This window comes from Rhinopithecus bieti, unplaced genomic scaffold (assembly GCF_001698545.2).
Source record: "Rhinopithecus bieti isolate Rb0 unplaced genomic scaffold, ASM169854v2 scaffold_40368, whole genome shotgun sequence".
Classification (NCBI taxonomy): Eukaryota; Metazoa; Chordata; class Mammalia; order Primates; family Cercopithecidae; genus Rhinopithecus; species Rhinopithecus bieti.
The window spans coordinates 792,816-815,477 of NW_016817546.1; the positions used below are offsets into that span (position 1 = coordinate 792,816).

The window sequence follows — 22,662 nt, forward strand, 5'->3', positions numbered from 1 at the left end:
CCAGGATGGTCTTGATCTCCTGACCTCGTGATCCGCCCGTCTCGGCCTCCCAAAGTGCTGGGATTACAGGCTTGAGCCACCGCGCTCGGCCTGGAAAGTCATTTTTAATTGGCTTGCTTTTAGTCATTTAAATGACAGTATCAGACTGAAGTTAGTGGTTTATCTTAATTGATGGTTACAAATCAAACTCCTTATTCTACTCTTTCCCTCTTCTCACTACTGTATTTGACTATTCAAAAAAAAAAAAAAATTGCAGTATCTCCTCTTTTCCCTCTTGACATCCTTTTTTTTAATTCCTAATTTTTTCATGTCTTAAGTTTTTTTCCTACCTTAAAGTCCCTTGGCCTTTTAGTTGTAGTTTTGATTAAAGTGGATTTTTTCTTGGGCTTTTAATTAGATTTTCTTTTCCTTCAGGTCTTCATAGGGAGATTGAAGATGATGCTGACTGACACTGGGTCAGTGGCCTGATTACTTAGAATGAGACTGTGAACATTGAGTGGCTTGAATATAGCATTTAACTTCGCCTGTGGATGTTTCCACTTCCACTTGAAGGCTATTTCCTAGCTTAGAGGCACTGTCCTGAAAAATAATAAAATGAATATAAATTAAACAACCCATGTATTCTTGTGTAGTGCCCATTTGAATCAAGATGAGATCTGAGATCTGGGTGGCCTATGGGGGAAAACTATTTATATCTCTAGCAACAATATTTTGCTAAGAAATATGTTTATTACATTGGAGAGAGCTCTCCAAGTATTTAAAACATACTTTATATGTGCTACATAATTCCTGGGTTTTTTTTTTAATTTTTATTTTTAGACGGGGTTTCGCTCTTGTTGCCTAGGCTGGAGTGCAATGGTGTGATCTTGGCTCACCGCAACCTCTGCCTCCTAGGTTCAAGCGATTCTCCTGCCTCAGCCTCCCAAGTAGTTGGGATTACAGGCATGTGCCACCATGCCCAGCTAATTTTGTATTTTTGGTAGAGACGGAGTTTCTCCATGTTGGTCAGGCTGGTCTCGAACTCCCAACCTCAGATGGTCTGCCCACCTCGGCCTCCCAAAAGGCTGGGGTTACAGGCGTGAGCCACCACACCAGGCTGCGTAATTCCTATTTCTTCTGACTTCACTAAAATGTCCTGAACTGTGATAGCCTCTGTGCATAAGAAAAATAAGCCATGACTCCTGGTTGGCATGAGAAGACCTAGAGTCCACTTCCACCTGAACTATGGGCTTGAAGTATGATTATGTGCCCTACTTCCTTAGCTGTCACGTAGGGGCAGTAGTACATAAACTGAAGTGAACAAATAGATACGGAAATCCCTTGAAAATATAAAAGTGCATGCTGGGCATGTGGCATGTATCTATAGTTCCAGCTACTTGGAAGGTGGAGGCCGGAGGGTTGCTTTGGCCTAGGAGTTTGAGGCCAGCCTGGGCAACATAGAAAACTTTGTCTCTTTAAAAAAAGAAAAAAAAAGGGGGCCGGGGGCGGTGGCTCACACCTGTAATCCCAGCACTTTGGGAGGCCGAGGCAGGTGGGTCACAAAGCCAGGAGTTCGAGACCAGCCTAGCCAACACGGTGAAACCCTGTCTCTACTAAAAACAGAAAAATTACCCTGGCATGGTGGCGGGCACCTGTAATCCCAGCTACTTGAGAGGCTGAGACAGGAGAATCACCTGAACCCAGGAGTCGGAGGTTTCAGTGAGCCAAGATTGCACCACTGCACTCCAGCCTGAGCGACAGAGCAAGACTCCATCTCGGGGCGGGGGTGGGGGGAAGACAACCTGGGTAACATAGGGAGACCCTGTCTTTACAGAAATAATAAGAAATATTAGCTGGGTGTGATGGTGCATTCCTGTGGTTCCAGCTACTTGGGAGGCTGCGATGGGATGATCACCTGAGCCTGGGAAGTTGAGGCTGCAGTGTGACATAATGGCGCCACTGCCCTCCAACCTGGGTGACAGCCGTCCTCACCTCAGCCACCCCTCCCTCCCTACCTTCTGGCAGTAGCTGGGACTAAAAGTGCATGTCACCACACCTGGCCAGCTTTTTTGTTTTGTTTTGTTTTGTTTTGTAAAGATGGGGTTTTGCCATGTTGCCCAGGCTGGTTTCGAATTTTTGGGCTTGTGCAATCCACCCACCTTGGCCTCCCAAAGTGCAGGGATTACAGGCATGAGCCATCTTGCTGGGCCACCTTTTTCTTCTCTTTTAACAAATTCAGCAATTTTTCAGTCCCAGAAATTTGTAAGTCTATTGTTTGTGGAAAAATACAATGGGAATGTTATCACAAGATAGTTTCTATTAGGAATGGGAACAGGTAGCAGTTTTCCCTGCTACCTCAACAATCACAGGTCCAGGACCCTTTAATATAAAGATGTAGAGAGAGCCAGAATTAGCTCTAAGTTCCTGAAATGATTTCAGAGGCCTTTTTTTTTTTTTCATACGAAGTCTCACTCTGTTGCCCAGGCTGGAGTGCAGTGGCATGATCTCGGGTCACTACAAGCTCTGCCTTCCGAGTTCATGCCATTCTCCTGCCTCAGCTTCCCGAGTAGCTGGGACTAAAGGTGCCCGCCGCCAGGCTGGCTATTTTTTTTTTTGTATTTAGTAGAGATGGAGTTTCACTGTGTGTTAGCCAGGACGGTCTTGATCTCCTGACCTCGTGATCCTCCCTCCTTGGCCTACCAAAGTGCTGGGATGACAGGTGTCATCGCACCTGCCCTCAGATAGTTTATTTCCAGTCTAATCATTAAGGAAATAAGCTCCAAAGAGTCAAAGAGTAACTTGTAATTAGAACAGTTAATATGGGTCCTTTCTTTCTCCCCGCTAAACTGTCCTGACTCAGAGTTACCTGGTTAAGTGCCTCTTCCCATGAGACGTTAATATAATTTAGGTTTTCTCACTTTTGGTTTGGTTATTTGGCATTAGTTTCTTCCTGTAGGAAGTGGCCATATTTTTACCACTTCTTAGGAGAATATAAGTGCTGACAAATTGCTTGCATCCCCAAGTTCATTTTGCTTGGGTCTTAACCTCCTTGCAGTTTTCTGGGATGCTGATTGCCAGCCTTGTTGATGTGGGACTGGCTTTGAAATCCAAGACATCTTTTGAGGATATCAAAGTCCTATAAAGGATGGAAATGTTAAGGTTGCAAAATGCTTAGAGAGTATCACATGCTGTTGATATGCTTACGGTAGTGATTTCTGAGCCTTGGAAATTTAGGCCTTTGATATAGCTGTCATGAAGGTGAGCCTCAGCCCTATCTGTGAATTTCTCCAGAATCATTCAGTTTAGACTCCCAGTATCAAAATAGATCCTTCTTTCTTTTCTTTTTTCTTTTTTTTGAGACGGAGTCTCATTCTGTCTCCCAGGCTAGAGTGCCGTGGCGCGATCTCAGCTCACTGCAACCTCTGCCTCCCGGGTTCTAGCGATTCTCCTGCCTCAGCCTCTCAAGTAGCTGAGATTACAGGCGCCTGCCACCATGCCCAGCTAATTTTTGTATTTGTAGTAGAAATGGGGTTTCACCATGTTGGCCAGGCTGGTCTCAAACTCCTGACCTCAAGTGATCTACCCACCTCGGCCTCCCAAAGTGCTGGGATTACAAGCGTGAGCCACTGTACCCGGCCTCCCTGCTTCTTTATGTTCCACCATCCTCCCATCCTTGCAGCTTCATTAAACCTTCCTAATATTGAGAAACATACCCGATATAAGACACCATTAAAAAGAATCCAGCATCTGGGTCAGGTGTTAGGGAGTTGAATGTTGCTAAAGCACCAAGGAGAGAGGAGTTTGACCTATTTTGAGCTCATCTGTGACACCTGTTTTCGTTTGGAAAACGCTAATGACACTAGTTGTCAGAGCTGCATTTTTGAAGTTGTTTCGTTTAGACACAGTGATAGTCATCTGTCTTCTTTTAGGAGGTGATTGTCTAGGAGTAACTGTATGTGCACTCAGCACCGTGTCACAACCACCGTGGGATCCCCTTACAGAGAAGATTTGTGGAGAGCTTCAGCCTGTTTATGGTGTTTCTGAGAAAGGAATTGTGGCCATTTGGTATAATTCTGGACAGAAGACTTCTTGTTTGTATTACATTGAATTAGAGGTCAGTATTTGAAATTTTCTCTTTGAGTGGCTATTATAAGAGGATCCCGTTAAGAATTGATTACTGTGAAATTAGCCAACTACATAGTGTATTTCAAAGATAACGTAAACTGTTGGACTTGTGATTACCTGGTTTCTGGTATGAATTACTGAACTTATGTTTGTTTTTACGTACATAGATAAAGCTATGTGCTTGATACTCTTTCAGTTATAAACTTAATGGGTTATGAGAATTTATAACTTTGGCTTCATTAAGTGAAGGAGGCACTCTTTTTTTTTTTTTTGAGACGGAGTCTCTCTCTGTCGCCCAGGCTGGAGTGCAGTGGCGCGATCTCGGCTCACTGCAAACTCCGCCTCCCGGGTTCCCGCCATTCTCCTGCCTCAGCCTCCTGAGTAGCTGGGACTACAGGCGCCCACCACCTCGCCCGGCTAGTTTTTTGTATTTTTTAGTAAAGACGGGATTTCACCGTGTTAGCCAGGATGGTCTCGATCTCCTGACCTCGTGATCCGCCCGTCTCGGCCTCCCAAAGTGCTGGGATTACAGGCTTGAGCCACCGCGCCCAGCCAAGTTTTCTATTCTTAGTATTTTCTACTTTTGTTTGACTCTTAGAGAGTTACAGGTTTGAAACTAACGTCTACTGCCTCTCCCTCTTCTTCTCCTGTGATTCCTATGGGTGCCTGGGAGCTATGTGTTTAGTTTGAAAAGAAGAGATTTCAGAATAATCATGCTTCCCATATACTTACACTGATCATGAACAGTAAAATTTATTCTGAAAGGATAGACCAGTTGCTTAGTAAGTGAAATGTAACTTGTTATAAAAATGATCTGTGATTTCAGGCCATGTTTTCTAGGAAGCTGCTGTCATCCAAATCTCCCTTTCTCTGGGCAGTTAGCTGTTAATAAGGGATTATCTGAGTGACATTTTGAGCTTGCCCATTCATTTGGCAGTATTTTATTTTTTTAGTGTCTCTTGGAAGATACAATGCTAGGCATTGGGGATATAAAAATGAGTAAGATGTGCCCCTACCCTCCTGGAAGTCATAATGAAAAGTGGAGAACAGATATGAAAAAAAAAACCCACTAAAATATAGACTGAAAGCACTGTGGTAATAGTAGAAACATGATGCTTCAGCAACCTACAGAGTCATTAAGTGTGCATATACCTTGGGCATCTGCATAGCGCTTAGGGAGTTAACAAGTTGGTGTTTATCTTGGCAGACCACCTTCAGGCAGCTGCCTTTATTGTGGATGTGTGACCTCGTGTAACTTGAGTGGGATTTTCCATGTTATTAATAGTTCCTAGGGAGTAGAGAGTAAATCTCTTCTTGGAAGAGGTTGTATTCTCCTGGATCCAAAGTACCTTTCTGTATGTTGTCTTTTTAAGAATGTTCTCTCAGATGTTATATAAATAATTTCATCTTTTCTAAGTCCCTTCTTTGGAAAAGGAGTTCTTGCCAAATGAAAGGGACACAGTATTTGGTTTTTCAGTTCATTCTGAAACCCCTGCCACCATGTCTCCCTAAAGAAGTAAAGCCTGGGCTGGGTGCGGTGGCTCACGCCTATAATCCCAGCATTTTGGGAGGCCGAGGTAGGTGGATCGCTTGAGGTCAGAAGTTTGAGACCAGCCTGGCCAACATGGCCAAACCCCATCTCTACTAAAAATACAAAAAAAATAGCTGGGCGTGGTGGCGCTTGCCTATAATCCCAGCTACTCGGGAGGCTGAGGTACGAGAATTGCTTGAACCTGGGAGGTAGAAATTGCAGTGAGCCGAGATCGTGCCACTGCACTGCAGCCTGGATAAAGAGCAAGACTCTGTAAGTAAAGCCTGACCTTTTTTCTTCCTAGAGAATGGCTTAGTTTATTTCTGGATTTGAAAAAATGTAAAAATAATTCATTAGCATCTTTTAAACTGACACAGGGACTACCTTGGAGCTTTATTAGTTAAACTCTAGGCTGTTGGTTATACCTATTACCTTCATGTTTCTCTTGCTGGTATTCAATCTCTTCATTTATCAAATAGATTCGTTTTATTACTTATTTGTATTATCAGCTACATAGTATAGAAGGTACTGGCGAGACTTGTAATATGGTGGGGTTTGCCTACATTAGGAACACATGTTTTTCCTCATGTTTAATTTTTTTGGGGGGGTGTCCTTTAACTATCTCGCATTATTAGTGTATATGCCATTTCCTGTCCCAAAGGAGCACATAAGTCTAGTCCTAATCTTGGTGTTTGAACCTACAGTTCCAGAGAAAAGCAGCTGGCACTGAATGCTCTCTGGCTCATCTTTCCTCCACCCAGGATCTGTCAGCTAGCCAACAGGTGGGGGAGGTGTGTTTTCTAAGTTTAATGTTGCTGTTAGTGGGATACGAAAGAAATAAAAGTTACTATCTTTGGCAGCAGAATTTAGGAGGGAAGCCTTACAAGAATACAACATTTAGAGATTTCTAGAACAAAAGCGGAATTTAACCAAGTACTTACTGTTTAGCATAACAAATATAGTTCAGTTTCAGGTTAGAGATTGGTGTGGATTAAAGAAGTTAACCAAAGATCCATTAAAAAGCGGAGTGGGCCATTGAAGAATGGGTGCTGTTTGAATAGCAGACTGGGAGAGCAGGTTAGGACAGTCCAGGCAGGGGTCGGCCTGAGGCAGGAATGCATATGGTATGCGCAGCGTTCAGTAAAGAGAACCTGATTGAAGTACAGAATTTGTGGGGAGGAGTGGTGCCAGATAAGTTAGGTAGACCAAGGAAGACAGGCTTGGAATACTAGGCACGGAGTATCTGTTGGCATCTGAAGGGAATTGGGGCGAGGTAATAAGGTAGCACGTCAGCCAGAGAGACTGGGGGGTACACGTCTGTCTGAGTAATTTTGGCCCCAAATTTGTAATGTGGGGATAGGAACTGTGTTGGTCAGTTTTGATAAAGAGTTATGTGTGCACCTGTGTGATGTGTTAAAATTGCTTCCTGCCACTGCTCGTTTTTGGTCAGATAGTAGGTTAGGCTGAAGGAAAGAGAGGTAGTAGCCACAGGACAGATAAGCTTTGAGAAGCCAGAGTGGTTGGTAAAGTATCACTGTTGGCTTTCATTTAATATCTCATATATATGTATATGTTTATATATGTGTGTGTGTATATATATGTGTGTGTGTGTGTGTATATATATATATATATTTTTTTTTTTGGTAGAGAGGAGGTCTTGCTATGTTGCCCAGGCTGGTCTTGAACTCCTGGGATCAAGCAGCCCTCCCGCATTGGCTTCCCCAAATGCTGGGATTACAGGTGTGCCCAACCTAGTATCACTGTGCCCCACTGTGCCCAACCTAGTATCATATTTTATATAAGATAAATTTTACCAAAAATACTGCCGTCAAATATAGAAGTTATTTTAGGTTTTTAAAAAATAATAGTTCACATATTCTGTTTCATGTCTTCTCTTGCCTCTCACCCCAAGCACCCACTGATTCATACCTGTTTATCTTCCCCTCCTTTTGCTTCTTAGCTCCTGTTTATTTTTCAGGTCTCAGTTTAGGGATCATTTCATTTGGAAAGCCTTCCTCAGTTAGGGCTGTGCCCAGGGTGTTCTCCCTGGCACCTGTACTCCCCCGAGCCATCTCTTATTGTGCCTCATTGTAATTGCACATGTACTTGTCAGCGGGTTTGCTACCCTGTGAGCTCTGAAAGCACAGGGACAGTTCTTTTTTGCTGTTGAATCCTCATTTGTCAGGGCTGATCAGGCACATACATGCTACATGGTTGGTAAATATTTGTGCAATATAAAGGTTGGACTTCTTTATCACTATCATTACAGCTTAAAAAAAAAACACTGGTTGGGCACAGTGGCTCATGCCTGTAATCCCAGCACTTTGGGAGGCCAGGGCAGGCAGATCATGAGGTCAGGAGATCGAAACCAGTCTGGCCAACATGGTGAAATCCTGTCTGTACTAAAAATACAGAAATTAGCCAGGTGTGGTGGTGCGCATCTGTAATCCCAGCTACTCAGGAGGCTGAGGCAGGAGAATCGCTTGAACCCGGGAGGTGGAGGTTGCAGTGAGCCGAGATCACACCACTGCACTCCAGCCTGGTCAACAAGAGGAAGACTCCATCTCAAAAAAAAAAAAAACCAAAAAAACTCCTTAATAAACACCTTTCTGCTTCTATGTACTCATTATTAACATATATTAAAAATTAATACATTATGATAACGTTTTGCTCTGATAACTTATATTAACATGGTTGTATTATGTTTTTTTCACATATATATTCCTTAAGTATTTTCCCATTATTGGGCAGTTGACGTATTTCCATTATTCTTTTTTCTACTCTATCTAGTACTACAATCATAAACTTCTTGTACATATAGCACTTCTTCTTAATGCTTTTATTTTTTTGAGACAGGTTCTTACTCTATCACCCAGGCTGGAGTGCAGTGGCACCATCACGGCTCACTGTAAACTTGTCCTCCTGGGCTCAAGCCATCCTTCCACCCCAGCCTCCGAAGTAGCTGGGACTATAGGTGTGTGCCACCATGCTGGGCTAATTTTTGTATTTTTTGTAGAGACGGGGTTTTCCTTTGTTGTCCAGGCTGGTAGTACTTTTAAATTAAGAACGATAAAGGAAAACCATACACCAAAGCACAGTTTTTTGGTTTTGTTTTGTTTTTTGAAGCAGAGTCTTCCTCTGTTGCCCAGGATGGAATGCAGTGGCATGATCTCGGCTCACTGCAATCTCTGCCTCCAGTATTCAAGCCATTCTCCTGCCTCAGCCTTCCGAGTAGCTGGGATTACAGGCACCCACCACCATGCCTGGCTAATTTTTGTATTTTTAGTAGAGACGAGGTTTCACCGTGTTAGCCAGGATGGTCTGGAACTCCTGACTTCAGGTGATCCACCCGCCTCGGCCTCCCAGAGTGCTGGGATTACAGGCGTGAGCCACTGCGCCTGGCCAAAGCACATTTTTTTTTTCTTTTTTTAAAGGTGTGTATGTTTGTTTGTATATATTGTGTTTAACTTCAAAATGAGTGGCCTGTAAAATAGCATTTGTTCTGCCCAGATTTCATTTTACAGGGAAATAAATGCTTCAGTTCTGACTCAGATTAAACAAATTATAAAATGAGGCAACCGTGATACTCAGAGAGACACAGGGTGTACGGATGGTACCATTTTAAGTAGGTTATTCAGGGATGGCTTCTCTGAAGAGGTGACATTTGAACAAGGCCTTGAACAGGCTAAGGAACCATGCAGAGGTATAGGAATAGAGCTTTCCAGGCAGAGGTAACATCAAATGCAAAAGCTCCGAGGTGGAAGCCTGTTGGTTTGGCCAAGGAACAGTGGAAAAACTCTGGGAGAACAGTAGGAGGTGATACCAGGAAAGAGGGGCAGGAGCCAGGTCATAAAGTTCGCTGTGGACCATGCTAAGACTCTGGCTTTCATTCCAAGTATAATGCCACTGGAAGGTATTCATCAGGGTATGTGTGACAGAATCTGATCTCTGTCTTACAAAGATCACTTTGGCTGCTGAGTGAAAGTTAGACTGTGCTCTTTACCAGCTGAAACCGTGGAGGGTGTTGAAGAGAAGAAGGTTCCCGCTGTGCCAGAAACCCTTAAGAAAAAGCAAAGGAATTTCACAGAACTGAAGATCAAGCGCCTAAGAAAGAAGTTCGCCCAAAACATGCTTTGAAAGGCAGGGAGGAAGCTTATCTATGAAAAAGCAAAGCACTATCACAAGGAATATGGGCAGATGTACAGAACTGAAATTCGAATGGCAAGGATGGCAAGAAAAGCTGGCAACTTCTATGTACCTACAGAACCCAAATTGGCCGTTGTCATCAGGATCAGAGGTATCAGTGGTGTGAGCCCAGAGGTCCGAAAGCTGTTGCAGCTTCTTTGCCTTTGTCAGATCTTCAATGGAATATCTGTGAAGCTCAACAAGGCTTCAGTTAACATGCTGAGGATTGTAGAGCCATATATTACATGAGGGAACCCAAATCTGAAGTCAGTAAATGAAATAATCTGCAAGCGTGGTTATGGCAAAATCAAAATCAGTAAGCAAATTGCTTTGACAGATAATGATGTGTTGCTCTATCTCTTGGTAAATATGACAATCATCTGCATGGAGGATCTGATTCATGAGATCTATGAGCTGTTGGAAACACTTAAAAAGCAAATAACGGGCCGGCGCGGGTGGCTCAAGCCTGGTAATCCCAGCACTTTGGGAGGCCAGGTGGGCGGATACGAGTCAGGAATCAGAGATCATACCTGGCTACCCGGTGAAGCCCCGTCCTCTACTAAAATACAAAAAACTAGCTGGGCAAGGTGGCGGCCGCCTGTAGTCCAGCTACTTGGGGGCTGAGGCAGGAGAATGGCTAAACCGCCGGGAGCGGAGCTGCAGTGAGCTGAGATCCGGCCACTGCACTTCCAGCCGGGGTGAACAGAGGGAGATTCGGTCTCAAAAAAAAAAAAAAAAAAGCACTGTGGCCCTTCAGATTATTTTCTCCACAAGGTAGAATGAAGATAAACCATTCATTTTGTAGAAGGTGGAGGGAGATGCTGGCAACAGGGAGGGCCAGACCAACAGGCTTCTTAGAAGAATGAACTGAGGTGTCTACCACGATTGCTTTTCTAGTCTGATCAGTTTAAATAAACAGTAACTGCTCTCAAGTTGAAAACAAAGTCAGACTGCTGCCAGTCAGAGTGGAAGCAGGCAGACTGATGAGGAGTGTGGCCAGACTCTGCAAGGGATATGCTGTGGGCCTGAGTTAGTGTGGTAGTGGTAGAGGTGATGAAGAGTGGTTGGGTTTGGGATTTGATAAAATGATGTGTTGTAAGATGTGAAAGTTTTACCAGTATTTAAAAAAACAGCTTAAGGCAGGCTGAGCGCGGTGGCTCACGCCTGTGATCCCAGCACTTTGGGAGGCCGAGGTGGGCAGATCATTTGAGGTCAGGAATTTGAGACCAGCCTGGCCAACATGGTGAAACCCCGTCTCTACTAAAATACAAACATTAGCTGGGTGTGGTGGCAGGCACCTGTAGTCTCAGCTACTCAGGAGGCTGAGGTAGTAGAATCGCTTGAACTGGGGAGGCGGAGGTTGCAGTGAGCCAAGATTGTGCCATCGCACTCCGGCCTGGGGACAAGAGCAAGACTTCGTCTCAAAAAAATGCAGCTCAAGGCAAACTATGAGTTAATTAGAGTTTAAAATGCCTTTCTCTTCAAAGTATTTCATAGATTCTGTATCCTTGAAATTCTTCTGTTGGAGAACGGAACCAGAAAAGGGAAGGACTAGGACTTGGTTACGTTGTGAATCCACTTGCTGATGAAACAAGAAAGATTGCATGACAGCAGATGTGCATGTTTTCCTCTGTAATGGTCATTGATTTAGTATAAAAGATATGTCTGAAGAATGTATGCTTGAATAAGTAATATGTTGAATTCTGGTGTTTGGTGTGATTGTGTTAGCCTAGACCTGTTTAGTAGTAACTGTGAACTATGTTGCAGGAATAATAAGGAATGTAGTGGGTGCCTTTCTGCTGTTATCAGAATCCATTAACAGGTTTTCCTATGCTTGACTGCCTTTCATTGTTACGCTTTATGGTTCATGCTGAAGGCGTGTGTAAATGACATCTCTTCTATGGTTTCTCAAGGTCTTAAAACAGTGTTGTATTTTGAGTAAACATCTGTTTATCCCATAGTAAGGATAGATGCTAGACAGGTTATGATTGACTTTGGTTCTGCTCCCCTACTTTGGATAAGATTTTACCTAGGTGGAGCATTGGATCATGTTCTTGAGCTGTATGGAACTTTGACTCATGTGAATGCTTCACACTGATGGCCACCCTTTGTTCCTTAAGTTGGTAGAGACATAAGCTCATCCTGAGTACACCTTTTAGTGTACAAGGTTCTGTGAAAAGTGGGTGAGGGTACTTCTCAAGCCATTAAATTGTAGTGGCCTGTCTTTTTTTCTTTAGCAAAATTAGGTTTTGGGAGTATGAAATTTAAACTTGTATCTGCCATTTGTAAGATACGAAGTCATAGTATGAGTATTTTGGGGTTTTGTTTGCTTTTTTTAGAGTTGGGGTCTTTTAGGATAGAATTCCCTTTTCCTTAACCACTTAAAGCTTGAGAACAAAGATTTGGAAACCTTTTTTGGGTAGCAGATCACTTTATTAATCTGATAAAACTGTGGATTCTGTTTCCAGAAAAGACATATACATATACATGTTTGTTCAACAGATTTAATCAGCACGTATTTATTGAATAGCTACCATCTGCCAGGCATAGTTTATAGATGTTTAGGATACACCAGTGAACAAAAGAGAGAGAGAAAAAAAAAACCCAAACAAACCTAAAACCCTGCCTCTGTGGAGCTTATATTCTAGTGGAATCCAGTGGGTAATAAACAAGAATGTTATGTAGTATATTAGAATATGATAAATGCTGTGGAAAAAAAATAGATACTGTAAGGGAGTTGGAAAGAAATGGGAAGATGGTGGTTGTTGCAATTTAAATAGGGGAGTCAGGATAGGCCTCATAGAGAGGATGATGTTTGAGCAAAAGGCTAAAATGTATGGGAGTTAGCCCTGCAGAGTTCTGCAGCGTGAGCTTCCCAGACAGAGGAGAATAGTCAGTGGAAGTGTCCTAAAGTGGACACGAGGAAGACAGCGTGGTGGGAGCAGAATGAGCAGGGGCTAGAGTGGTGTGTCAGTTTCCTGGGGCTGCCATTACAAGCACATGCTTGGTGGCTTAACACAACAGACATTTATTGTGCCACAGTTGTGGAGGTCAGAAGTCTGAAATCAAGATGTCGGTTGGCAGGGTTAGTTCCTTCTGGGGCTCTTAGGGACAGCCCATCCCGTACTTCCTCCTTGCTTCTGGTGGCTCCTGGCAATCTTCGGTGGCAGTCCCCAGGAACCGGGGTTAGGACTTGGACGGATCTTTCTGAGGACCTTCCATTCAGAGTTTACGTTGTCTGTTTTGACTTCTGAGGTAGGTGTGCACCGGTAAGGGGTGGGGCACGTAAAGGTGTTCCTTGGGGCCCTTTTAAGGACTTTGGCTAAAATTGAAATGGGGAAGGCACTGGATGGTTTTGAGCAAAGAAGTGACATGGTGTGATTTGCATTTTGTCTTCTTTCTTTTTTAAAAAAATTTGATTTCTGCTTTGTAGAGACAGCTCTCTCTGGGTTGCCCATGCTTTTCTCAAACTCCTAAGTTCAAACAGTCCTCCCACTTCGGCCTCCCATAGTGCATTATTTGCATGGTAAAAGGACAGAAGACTCCTTTGTGGACAGTAGATTGGGACAACAGGCTAGAAATAACGAGATAGGTGGGAGGCTATCATGCTAATTATTCATGTGAGAAATGATGGTGCTTACATCCATTTGCTAGTAGACTTGTGAAAAGTGTATGACTTCTGGATGTATTTTGAAGATCGAGCGACAGTATTTTCTGATGAGTTTTTTAATTTTTTTAGTCAGGATCTCACTCTGTTGCCCAGGCTGGAGTGCAGTGGTGTGATCACGGCTCACTGCAGCCTTGACCTCCCTGGCTCAGGTGATCCTTCTACCTAAGCCTCCCAAGTAGATAGGACTATAGGCGTGTGCCACCATGCTCAGCTAATTTTAAAATTTTCTGGCCGGGCGCAGTGGCTCAAGCCTNTGCTCTCAAGTTGAAAACAAAGTCAGACTGCTGCCAGTCAGAGTGGAAGCAGGCAGACTGATGAGGAGTGTGGCCAGACTCTGCAAGGGATATGCTGTGGGCCTGAGTTAGTGTGGTAGTGGTAGAGGTGATGAAGAGTGGTTGGGTTTGGGATTTGATAAAATGATGTGTTGTAAGATGTGAAAGTTTTACCAGTATTTAAAAAAACAGCTTAAGGCAGGCTGAGCGCGGTGGCTCACGCCTGTGATCCCAGCACTTTGGGAGGCCGAGGTGGGCAGATCATTTGAGGTCAGGAATTTGAGACCAGCCTGGCCAACATGGTGAAACCCCGTCTCTACTAAAAATACAAACATTAGCTGGGTGTGGTGGCAGGCACCTGTAGTCTCAGCTACTCAGGAGGCTGAGGTAGTAGAATCGCTTGAACTGGGGAGGCGGAGGTTGCAGTGAGCCAAGATTGTGCCATCGCACTCCGGCCTGGGGGACAAGAGCAAGACTTCGTCTCAAAAAAATGCAGCTCAAGGCAAACTATGAGTTAATTAGAGTTTAAAATGCCTTTCTCTTCAAAGTATTTCATAGATTCTGTATCCTTGAAATTCTTCTGTTGGAGAACGGAACCAGAAAAGGGAAGGACTAGGACTTGGTTACGTTGTGAATCCACTTGCTGATGAAACAAGAAAGATTGCATGACAGCAGATGTGCATGTTTTCCTCTGTAATGGTCATTGATTTAGTATAAAAGATATGTCTGAAGAATGTATGCTTGAATAAGTAATATGTTGAATTCTGGTGTTTGGTGTGATTGTGTTAGCCTAGACCTGTTTAGTAGTAACTGTGAACTATGTTGCAGGAATAATAAGGAATGTAGTGGGTGCCTTTCTGCTGTTATCAGAATCCATTAACAGGTTTTCCTATGCTTGACTGCCTTTCATTGTTACGCTTTATGGTTCATGCTGAAGGCGTGTGTAAATGACATCTCTTCTATGGTTTCTCAAGGTCTTAAAAACAGTGTTGTATTTTGAGTAAACATCTGTTTATCCCATAGTAAGGATAGATGCTAGACAGGTTATGATTGACTTTGGTTCTGCTCCCCTACTTTGGATAAGATTTTACCTAGGTGGAGCATTGGATCATGTTCTTGAGCTGTATGGAACTTTGACTCATGTGAATGCTTCACACTGATGGCCACCCTTTGTTCCTTAAGTTGGTAGAGACATAAGCTCATCCTGAGTACACCTTTTAGTGTACAAGGTTCTGTGAAAAGTGGGTGAGGGTACTTCTCAAGCCATTAAATTGTAGTGGCCTGTCTTTTTTTCTTTAGCAAAATTAGGTTTTGGGAGTATGAAATTTAAACTTGTATCTGCCATTTGTAAGATACGAAGTCATAGTATGAGTATTTTTGGGGTTTTGTTTGCTTTTTTTAGAGTTGGGGTCTTTTAGGATAGAATTCCCTTTTCCTTAACCACTTAAAGCTTGAGAACAAAGATTTGGAAACCTTTTTTGGGTAGCAGATCACTTTATTAATCTGATAAAAACTGTGGATTCTGTTTCCAGAAAAAGACATATACATATACATGTTTGTTCAACAGATTTAATCAGCACGTATTTATTGAATAGCTACCATCTGCCAGGCATAGTTTATAGATGTTTAGGATACACCAGTGAACAAAAGAGAGAGAGAAAAAAAAAACCCAAACAAACCTAAAAACCCTGCCTCTGTGGAGCTTATATTCTAGTGGAATCCAGTGGGTAATAAACAAGAATGTTATGTAGTATATTAGAATATGATAAATGCTGTGGAAAAAAAATAGATACTGTAAGGGAGTTGGAAAGAAATGGGAAGATGGTGGTTGTTGCAATTTAAATAGGGGAGTCAGGATAGGCCTCATAGAGAGGATGATGTTTGAGCAAAAGGCTAAAATGTATGGGAGTTAGCCCTGCAGAGTTCTGCAGCGTGAGCTTCCCAGACAGAGGAGAATAGTCAGTGGAAGTGTCCTAAAGTGGACACGAGGAAGACAGCGTGGTGGGAGCAGAATGAGCAGGGGCTAGAGTGGTGTGTCAGTTTCCTGGGGCTGCCATTACAAGCACATGCTTGGTGGCTTAACACAACAGACATTTATTGTGCCACAGTTGTGGAGGTCAGAAGTCTGAAATCAAGATGTCGGTTGGCAGGGTTAGTTCCTTCTGGGGGCTCTTAGGGACAGCCCATCCCGTACTTCCTCCTTGCTTCTGGTGGCTCCTGGCAATCTTCGGTGGCAGTCCCCAGGAACCGGGGGTTAGGACTTGGACGGATCTTTCTGAGGACCTTCCATTCAGAGTTTACGTTGTCTGTTTTGACTTCTGAGGTAGGTGTGCACCGGTAAGGGGTGGGGGCACGTAAAGGTGTTCCTTGGGGCCCTTTTAAGGACTTTGGCTAAAATTGAAATGGGGAAGGCACTGGATGGTTTTGAGCAAAGAAGTGACATGGTGTGATTTGCATTTTGTCTTCTTTCTTTTTTAAAAAAATTTGATTTCTGCTTTGTAGAGACAGCTCTCTCTGGGTTGCCCATGCTTTTCTCAAACTCCTAAGTTCAAACAGTCCTCCCACTTCGGCCTCCCATAGTGCATTATTTGCATGGTAAAAGGACAGAAGACTCCTTTGTGGACAGTAGATTGGGACAACAGGCTAGAAATAACGAGATAGGTGGGAGGCTATCATGCTAATTATTCATGTGAGAAATGATGGTGCTTACATCCATTTGCTAGTAGACTTGTGAAAAGTGTATGACTTCTGGATGTATTTTGAAGATCGAGCGACAGTATTTTCTGATGAGTTTTTTAATTTTTTTAGTCAGGATCTCACTCTGTTGCCCAGGCTGGAGTGCAGTGGTGTGATCACGGCTCACTGCAGCCTTGACCTCCCTGGCTCAGGTGATCCTTCTACCTAAGCCTCCCAAGTAGATAGGACTATAGGCGTGTGCCACCATGCTCAGCTAATTTTAAAAATTTTCTGGCCGGGCGCAGTGGCTCAAGCCTGTAATCCCAGCACTTTGGGAGGCCGAGACGGGCGGATCACGAGGTCAGGAGATCGAGACCATCCTGGCTAACACAGTGAAACCCCGTCTCTACTAAAAAAATACAAAAAACTAGCCGGACGAGGTGGTGGGCGCCTGTAGTCCCAGCTACTTGGGAGGCTGAGGCAGGAGAATGGCGTGAACCCGGGAGGCGGAGTTTGCAGTGAGCCGAGATCTGGCCACTGCACTCCAGCCTGGGCGACAGAGCGAGACTCCGCCTCAAAAAAAAATTTTTTCTGTAGAAATGGGATCTCACTATGTTGCCCAGGCTGGTCTTGAACTACTGGGTTCACGTGATCATCTTGTCTTGCCCTCCCCAAGTGTTGGGATTATAGGTATGAGCCACCATGCCTGGTCTCTGATGAATTTCACTGTAGGGTAGGGGTGAAAGAAAGGAGTCAAGGATGAACCCAAGGTTTGGGACTGCGCAGCTTAAAGGATGGGGGTGTCAGGAGCTGACATGGGAAGGCTGTGTTTAGAGCAGGTTGTTTGTTAGTTTGTTTGTTTTTTGAAGATCGAGTCTTACTGTGTCGCCTAGGCTGGAGTGCAGTGGCGCAATCTTGGCTCACTTCAACCTCCGCCTCCCGGGTTCAAGTGATTCTCCTGCCTCAGCCTCCTGAGTAGCTGAGACTGCAAGTGCCTGCCACCATACCCAGCTAATTTTTGTATTTTTGGTAGAGACAGGGTTTCACCATGTTGGCCAGGCTGGTCTTGAATTCCTGAACTCAAGTGATCTGCCCACCTCAGCCTCCCAAAGTGCTGGGATCACAGGCGTAGCCACCGCACCTGGCCTCTTGAGCTTAGTTGGTACACACTGAGGTTAACACTGTATTAGATACTCAAGTGGAGATGCCAAGTAGACAGTTTTAAGATGGTGTGAGAGCCTGGAATTCATGTGAGAAACTTGGGTTGGAGATACATAGTTGTGAGCATGTGGCAAGTGTAAGTAAAGTAAAGCTGGGAAACCAGAGGAGATTACCAGTGGAGTACAGGGGAGAGAAGAGAAAAGGGTCAAGGACAAAGTCCAGGGACGTTAACAAGTCTGAGACAACAGTCAGCAACAAAAGCTGAGAAGAGATCAGCAAAAAAGGAGGAAAACCAAGAAATCGTAGACTACATTATATGGCATCCTGGAAGCCAGATGAGAAAAATGTATTCAAGCAGGAGGGGCAGATGAAGTGTGTCAAAATCTGCTAAAATTAGCTTAGGACTGAGAACTTATCATTGGATTTAGCAATGTGGAGAGATGATCTTGGCAAGATTAGTTTCAGTGGAGGGTTTGGTTCAACATTCTTACTGGAGTGGGTTTAAGAGAGAATGAAAGCAGGATTTGAGAGAGTAAGTATAGCACCTTTTTGAGGATGTTTGCTGTAAAGGAGAATAGAGAAATAGGGTTGGAGCTAGTGGAAATTCAGTGAAGACATTTATAGAAGTAGCACGCTGTCTCAAAATCAGGTATAATTTCAGGGGATTAATGGGTACCCCAAATCCCTCTGTGAACCTGCAATTTAAAAACTGCTTGTCAGTAAAACCGTGAGGCAGCAACTTCACTTCCTTCCTTGTGATTTCTCTTTTGTATTAAGATGTTTCATGGGTTGGTAATTAGATCAGTACATGGAATGACAATTCCTGTGTGTCTTCAGTTTTCTTTCTAAGGAATAGGCCTCAGTGGAAATTGGCCTTACATTTTTGGAAATCTATTTTATGCTAAGTATTTACCCAGGCATTCTAGATGAATTTAATCTTTATCACAATCCTATGTAACAGGCATTACCCCCATTTTATTATTGTGGGAAAATGGAGGCACGGAGAGATTCAATAACTTTCCCAGAGTAACTCAGCTAGGAAGTGGCAGAGCAGTTTTATTTGGTTTGTTATTATGTATTTGTTTTAAGACAGGGTCTTGCCCTGTTGCCCAGGCTGGAGAGCAGTGGGACAGTCATAGCTCACTGCAGCCTTGACTTCCCAGGCTTAAGCAGCCCTCCCACCTCAGCCTCTGGGAACACAGGCCTGTGCCACCACACCCAGCTAATTAAAATAATTTTTTTTTTTTTTTTGAGACGGAGTCTTGCTCTGTTGATGGGCTCTGGAGTACAGCGGCACGATCTTGGCTCACTGCAACCTCCGCCTCCTGGGTTCAAGTGATTTTCCTCCCTCAGCCTCCTGAGTAGCTGGGACAACAGGTGTGTGCCACTATGCCCAGCTAATTTTTGTATTTTTAGTAGAGACGGGGTTTCACCATGTTGGCCAGAATAGTCTCAATCTCTTGACCTTGTGATCTGCCTGCCTTGGGGTCCCAAAACCAAAGTGCTGGGATTGCAGGCGTGAGCCACCATGCCTGGCCAAGAATTTTTTTTTTTTTTTTTTTTGTAGAGACAAGATCTCACTATGTTGCCCAGGCTGGTCTCAACCCTGGGCTCAAGTGATCCTTCTACCTCGGTCTCCCAGAGTGCTGCGATTACAGACATGAGCTACCGCGCCTGGCCTCATGGTTCTTTAATTGTGGATGCTGATAAAGTTTGTGAGTGTGGGGCAGAGAAGTGAGGTGTAGGTACGTGTTGAAGGGCAAGTGGTGCTTGGGAATTCTTTGAGATTTTCAACTGAAAGATTCTCTGAAAGAGGAAGCGTTGTCCTCATGGATTGCTCTCAGATGACATAAAATAGATATAGTAAGATTATAATAATTTTTATTTTAAGGACTTGAGAATAGCTTCTTTTCCTCCAGCAGAGAGGTAAGCATCCTGTTCCATTGTGTGATAGTTGTTGGCTGGCACACAGATCTACTTTTTCTATTTCCAGCAGGTGAAATCACTTCCTCTTCACCTGTACTTTATTTTCTGGTCATTTTGACAGTAGGGCTTGATATTTTGGTATACCATGGATGGCATTGTTCTGTTGACTCAGATGACCTAAATTACTTGCTGTTTATTGTAAAGTGGTTCAAGTATGCTTTGAGGTCCTAGAGTTAAAAATGGATGATTCTGAGTCAGTGTGGCTTGAAGAGCAGATCACTGAGGATCTCATAGTCCAGTGGGATACAGCATTTGATCTGCTCCAGGTCGCATCCCCTTTTTCTCTGCTGTTTGTGTTAGTCTTTGCTTTCTGAGGTAACTTAGGCATGTACTAGCTGTAATGTCTACCCAAAGCCAGTCTCATTAAGACCAGCCAAGGCCAGGAAATGAGGAGGAAATAATACATACGAGGGTGCTGGAGCCCAAACAGGTTGTCCTTTACCCCGAGGTACAGGTCAAATTAATGACAGAGCTGGCCTTAGAACCCAGTCTTCTTAATGCCTAAGTTAGTGACTTAGGCATTTTTTTTTGAGACAGAATCTTGCCACCCAAGTAGCTGGGATTACAGGTGCGCAACACCATGCCTGGCTAATTTTTGTATTTTTTTGTGGAGATAGGGTTTCACCATGTTGGCCATGCTGGTCTTCAACTCCCGGCCTCAAGTGATCCGCCTGCCTCGACCTCCCAAAGTGCTGGGATTACAGGCATAAGCTGCTCCCGGCGACTAAGTTAATGTTTTTTAAATAAAGGAGTGTAAGCACTTTTATGTAATCATAAATTTTCATCATCATTATAATGAATGCATAATGTATCATAAGTGTTCTGTTTTTTACTGTTGTAACACTATGGATCTTTTTATTTTCATTCAGTAAATAAGTAATTGTCATTATTCTAGGCACTGAGGATATGATAATGAATAAATAGAAAAAGATCTCTGCTCTCATGGAGTTTACATTCTTTCTTTTTTTTTGAGACAGAGTCTTGCTGGAGTGCAGTGGTGTGATCTTGGCTCACTGCAGCCTCCGCCTCCTGGGTTCAAGCAATTCTCCTGTCTCAGCCTCCTGAGTACCTGGGACTGCAGGCACCTGCTACCATGCCCGGCTAATTTTTGTATTTTTAGTAGAGAGAGGGTTTCACCTTGTTGGTCAGGCTGATCCCGAACTCCTGGACCTCAGTTGATCCACCCACCTCGGCCTCTCAAAGTGCTGGGATTACAGGTGTGAGCCACTGCGCCCACCCTAATTTTTGTATTTTTAGTAGAGATGGGGTTTCACCATGTTGTTGGCCAGGTTGGTCTCGAACTCCTAACCTCGTGATCTGCCCACCTCAGCCTCCCAAACCACTAGGATTACAGGCGTGAGCCACTGTGCCCGGCTGGGATGTATATTCTAGCAGATAAATGTCATCTCATATTTACAATTATTTCCTTAGGATAGAGTCTAAGTAATGTTACGAATAAAATTGTTTAGTAACTGGAGTGGGCGTGGTGGCTCACGCCTGTAATCCCAGCACTTTGGGAGGTCGAGACAGGCAGATTTCTTGAGGTCAGGAGTTCGAGACGAGCCTGGCCAACATGGCAAAACCCCATCTCTACTAAAAATACAAAAATTAGCCAGGCCTGGTGGCGCATCCCTGTAATCCCAGCCACTTGGGAGCTGAGGCAGGAGAATTGCTTGAACCCAAGAGACAGAGGTTGCAGTGAGCCAAGATTGCACCACTGCACTCTAGCCTGAGTGACAGAGCGAGACTGTCTCAAAACAAAACCAAAACCAAAACTGTTTAGTAACTGTATTTCTTTTTTTCTTTCTTTCTTTTTTTTTTTTGGGAGATGAGATCACAGTGGCATGATCTTGACTCACTGCAGCATCCGCCTCCTGGACTCAAGCGATCCTCCTTCCTCAGCCTCCTGAGTAGCTGGGACTACAGGCACATACCACCACAACTGAGTAGTTTTTGTATTTTTTGCAGAGACGGGGTTTTGCCATGTTGCCCAGGCTGGTCTTGAACTCCTGGGCTCAAGCGATTCTCCTGCCTCGGCTTCCCGAAGTGCTGGAGTTACAGTTATGAGCCATCACTCCTGAACCACTGTATTTCTGAACATCAGAATCAGCTTTCTTTTAAGCTCTGTAAAAAATGAAGTCTTCTATGGTATTTTTCTTTGCTTAAAATGTATAGTGTTTGCTCTGTCACATACAAGTGCTATCACAAATTAAACTGAGTAGGGACCTCTGAAAGGAAGTTTAAGTATCATCAGTTCTTGGTAAGTAAAGAACATTTTCACTAGATTGCTAAAATATATAAATAGATCTTGTGATTTTTGGCATGCCTGAGAAAATTTTCAGGTAATTTATTGTAAATTTAACTGTACATCAAGAAACATCTTCTTAGAGCTGAATACAGCAGAGAGACTTTAAGACAACAGTCTATGTGGGGTCATCACAGTGAGAATTATTTGATACTTTGTCTAATACATTGGATAACTTTTATGTAATGGCTTGAGGTGAGTCAGTTCTTGCGGTTTGTTTAGTGTGGTGACTGTAAGAAACGGTTGGAGAAAATGGAAGGATTGAGCTGCTGTATTCTTTTTACTTCTAATTACCCATTCTTCAGGGTAGATAGTATTATTACTCATTTCCAGATGAGGAAATGGAGGTTCAGAGAATTAATTTGTGCAGGGTATCACTATTAGTAATATAACATTTGGGCTTCAAATTGAGGTCTGGGTAGTTAAAGCTTTTTTTTTTTTTACCATACCATATACTTTTATTAAAAGTATGACACTTTGGGGCCGGGCGCGGTGGCTCACGGCTTTAATCCTAGCACTTTGGGAGGCCGAGGCAGGCGGATCACGAGGTCAGGAATTGAGACCATCCTGGCTAATGCGGTGAAACCCCGTCTCTGCTAAAAAAAAAAAAAATACGAAAATTAGCCAGGTGAGGTGGCGGGCACTTGTAGTCCCAGCTACTTGGGAGGATGAGGCAGGAGAATGGCGTGAACCCAGGAGGCGGAACTTGTAGTGAGCCGAGATTGTGCCACTGCACTCCAGCCTGGGTGACAGAGGAAGACTCCGTCTCAAA

General features: G+C 43.7%; 1 protein-coding gene and 1 pseudogene across 3 annotated transcripts in view; both read left to right on the plus strand.

Moving 5' to 3' along the window:
* LOC108517909 (60S ribosomal protein L7-like) overlaps window positions 1-10,965 on the plus strand; it is a 70,710-nt pseudogene extending 59,745 nt beyond the window's left edge.
* Window positions 1-22,662, plus strand: part of RERE (arginine-glutamic acid dipeptide repeats) — a 492,528-nt gene that overhangs the window by 23,715 nt on the left and 446,151 nt on the right. The window contains exon 2 of one of the 3 annotated variants that reach the window (XM_017856041.1): window positions 3,909-4,093. The exons of the other annotated variants lie outside the window; for them this stretch is intronic. The gene's annotated coding sequence lies outside the window, so the exon portion shown is untranslated. The remainder of the gene's footprint in view (window positions 1-3,908; window positions 4,094-22,662) is intronic. 3 annotated transcript variants of the gene reach the window in all.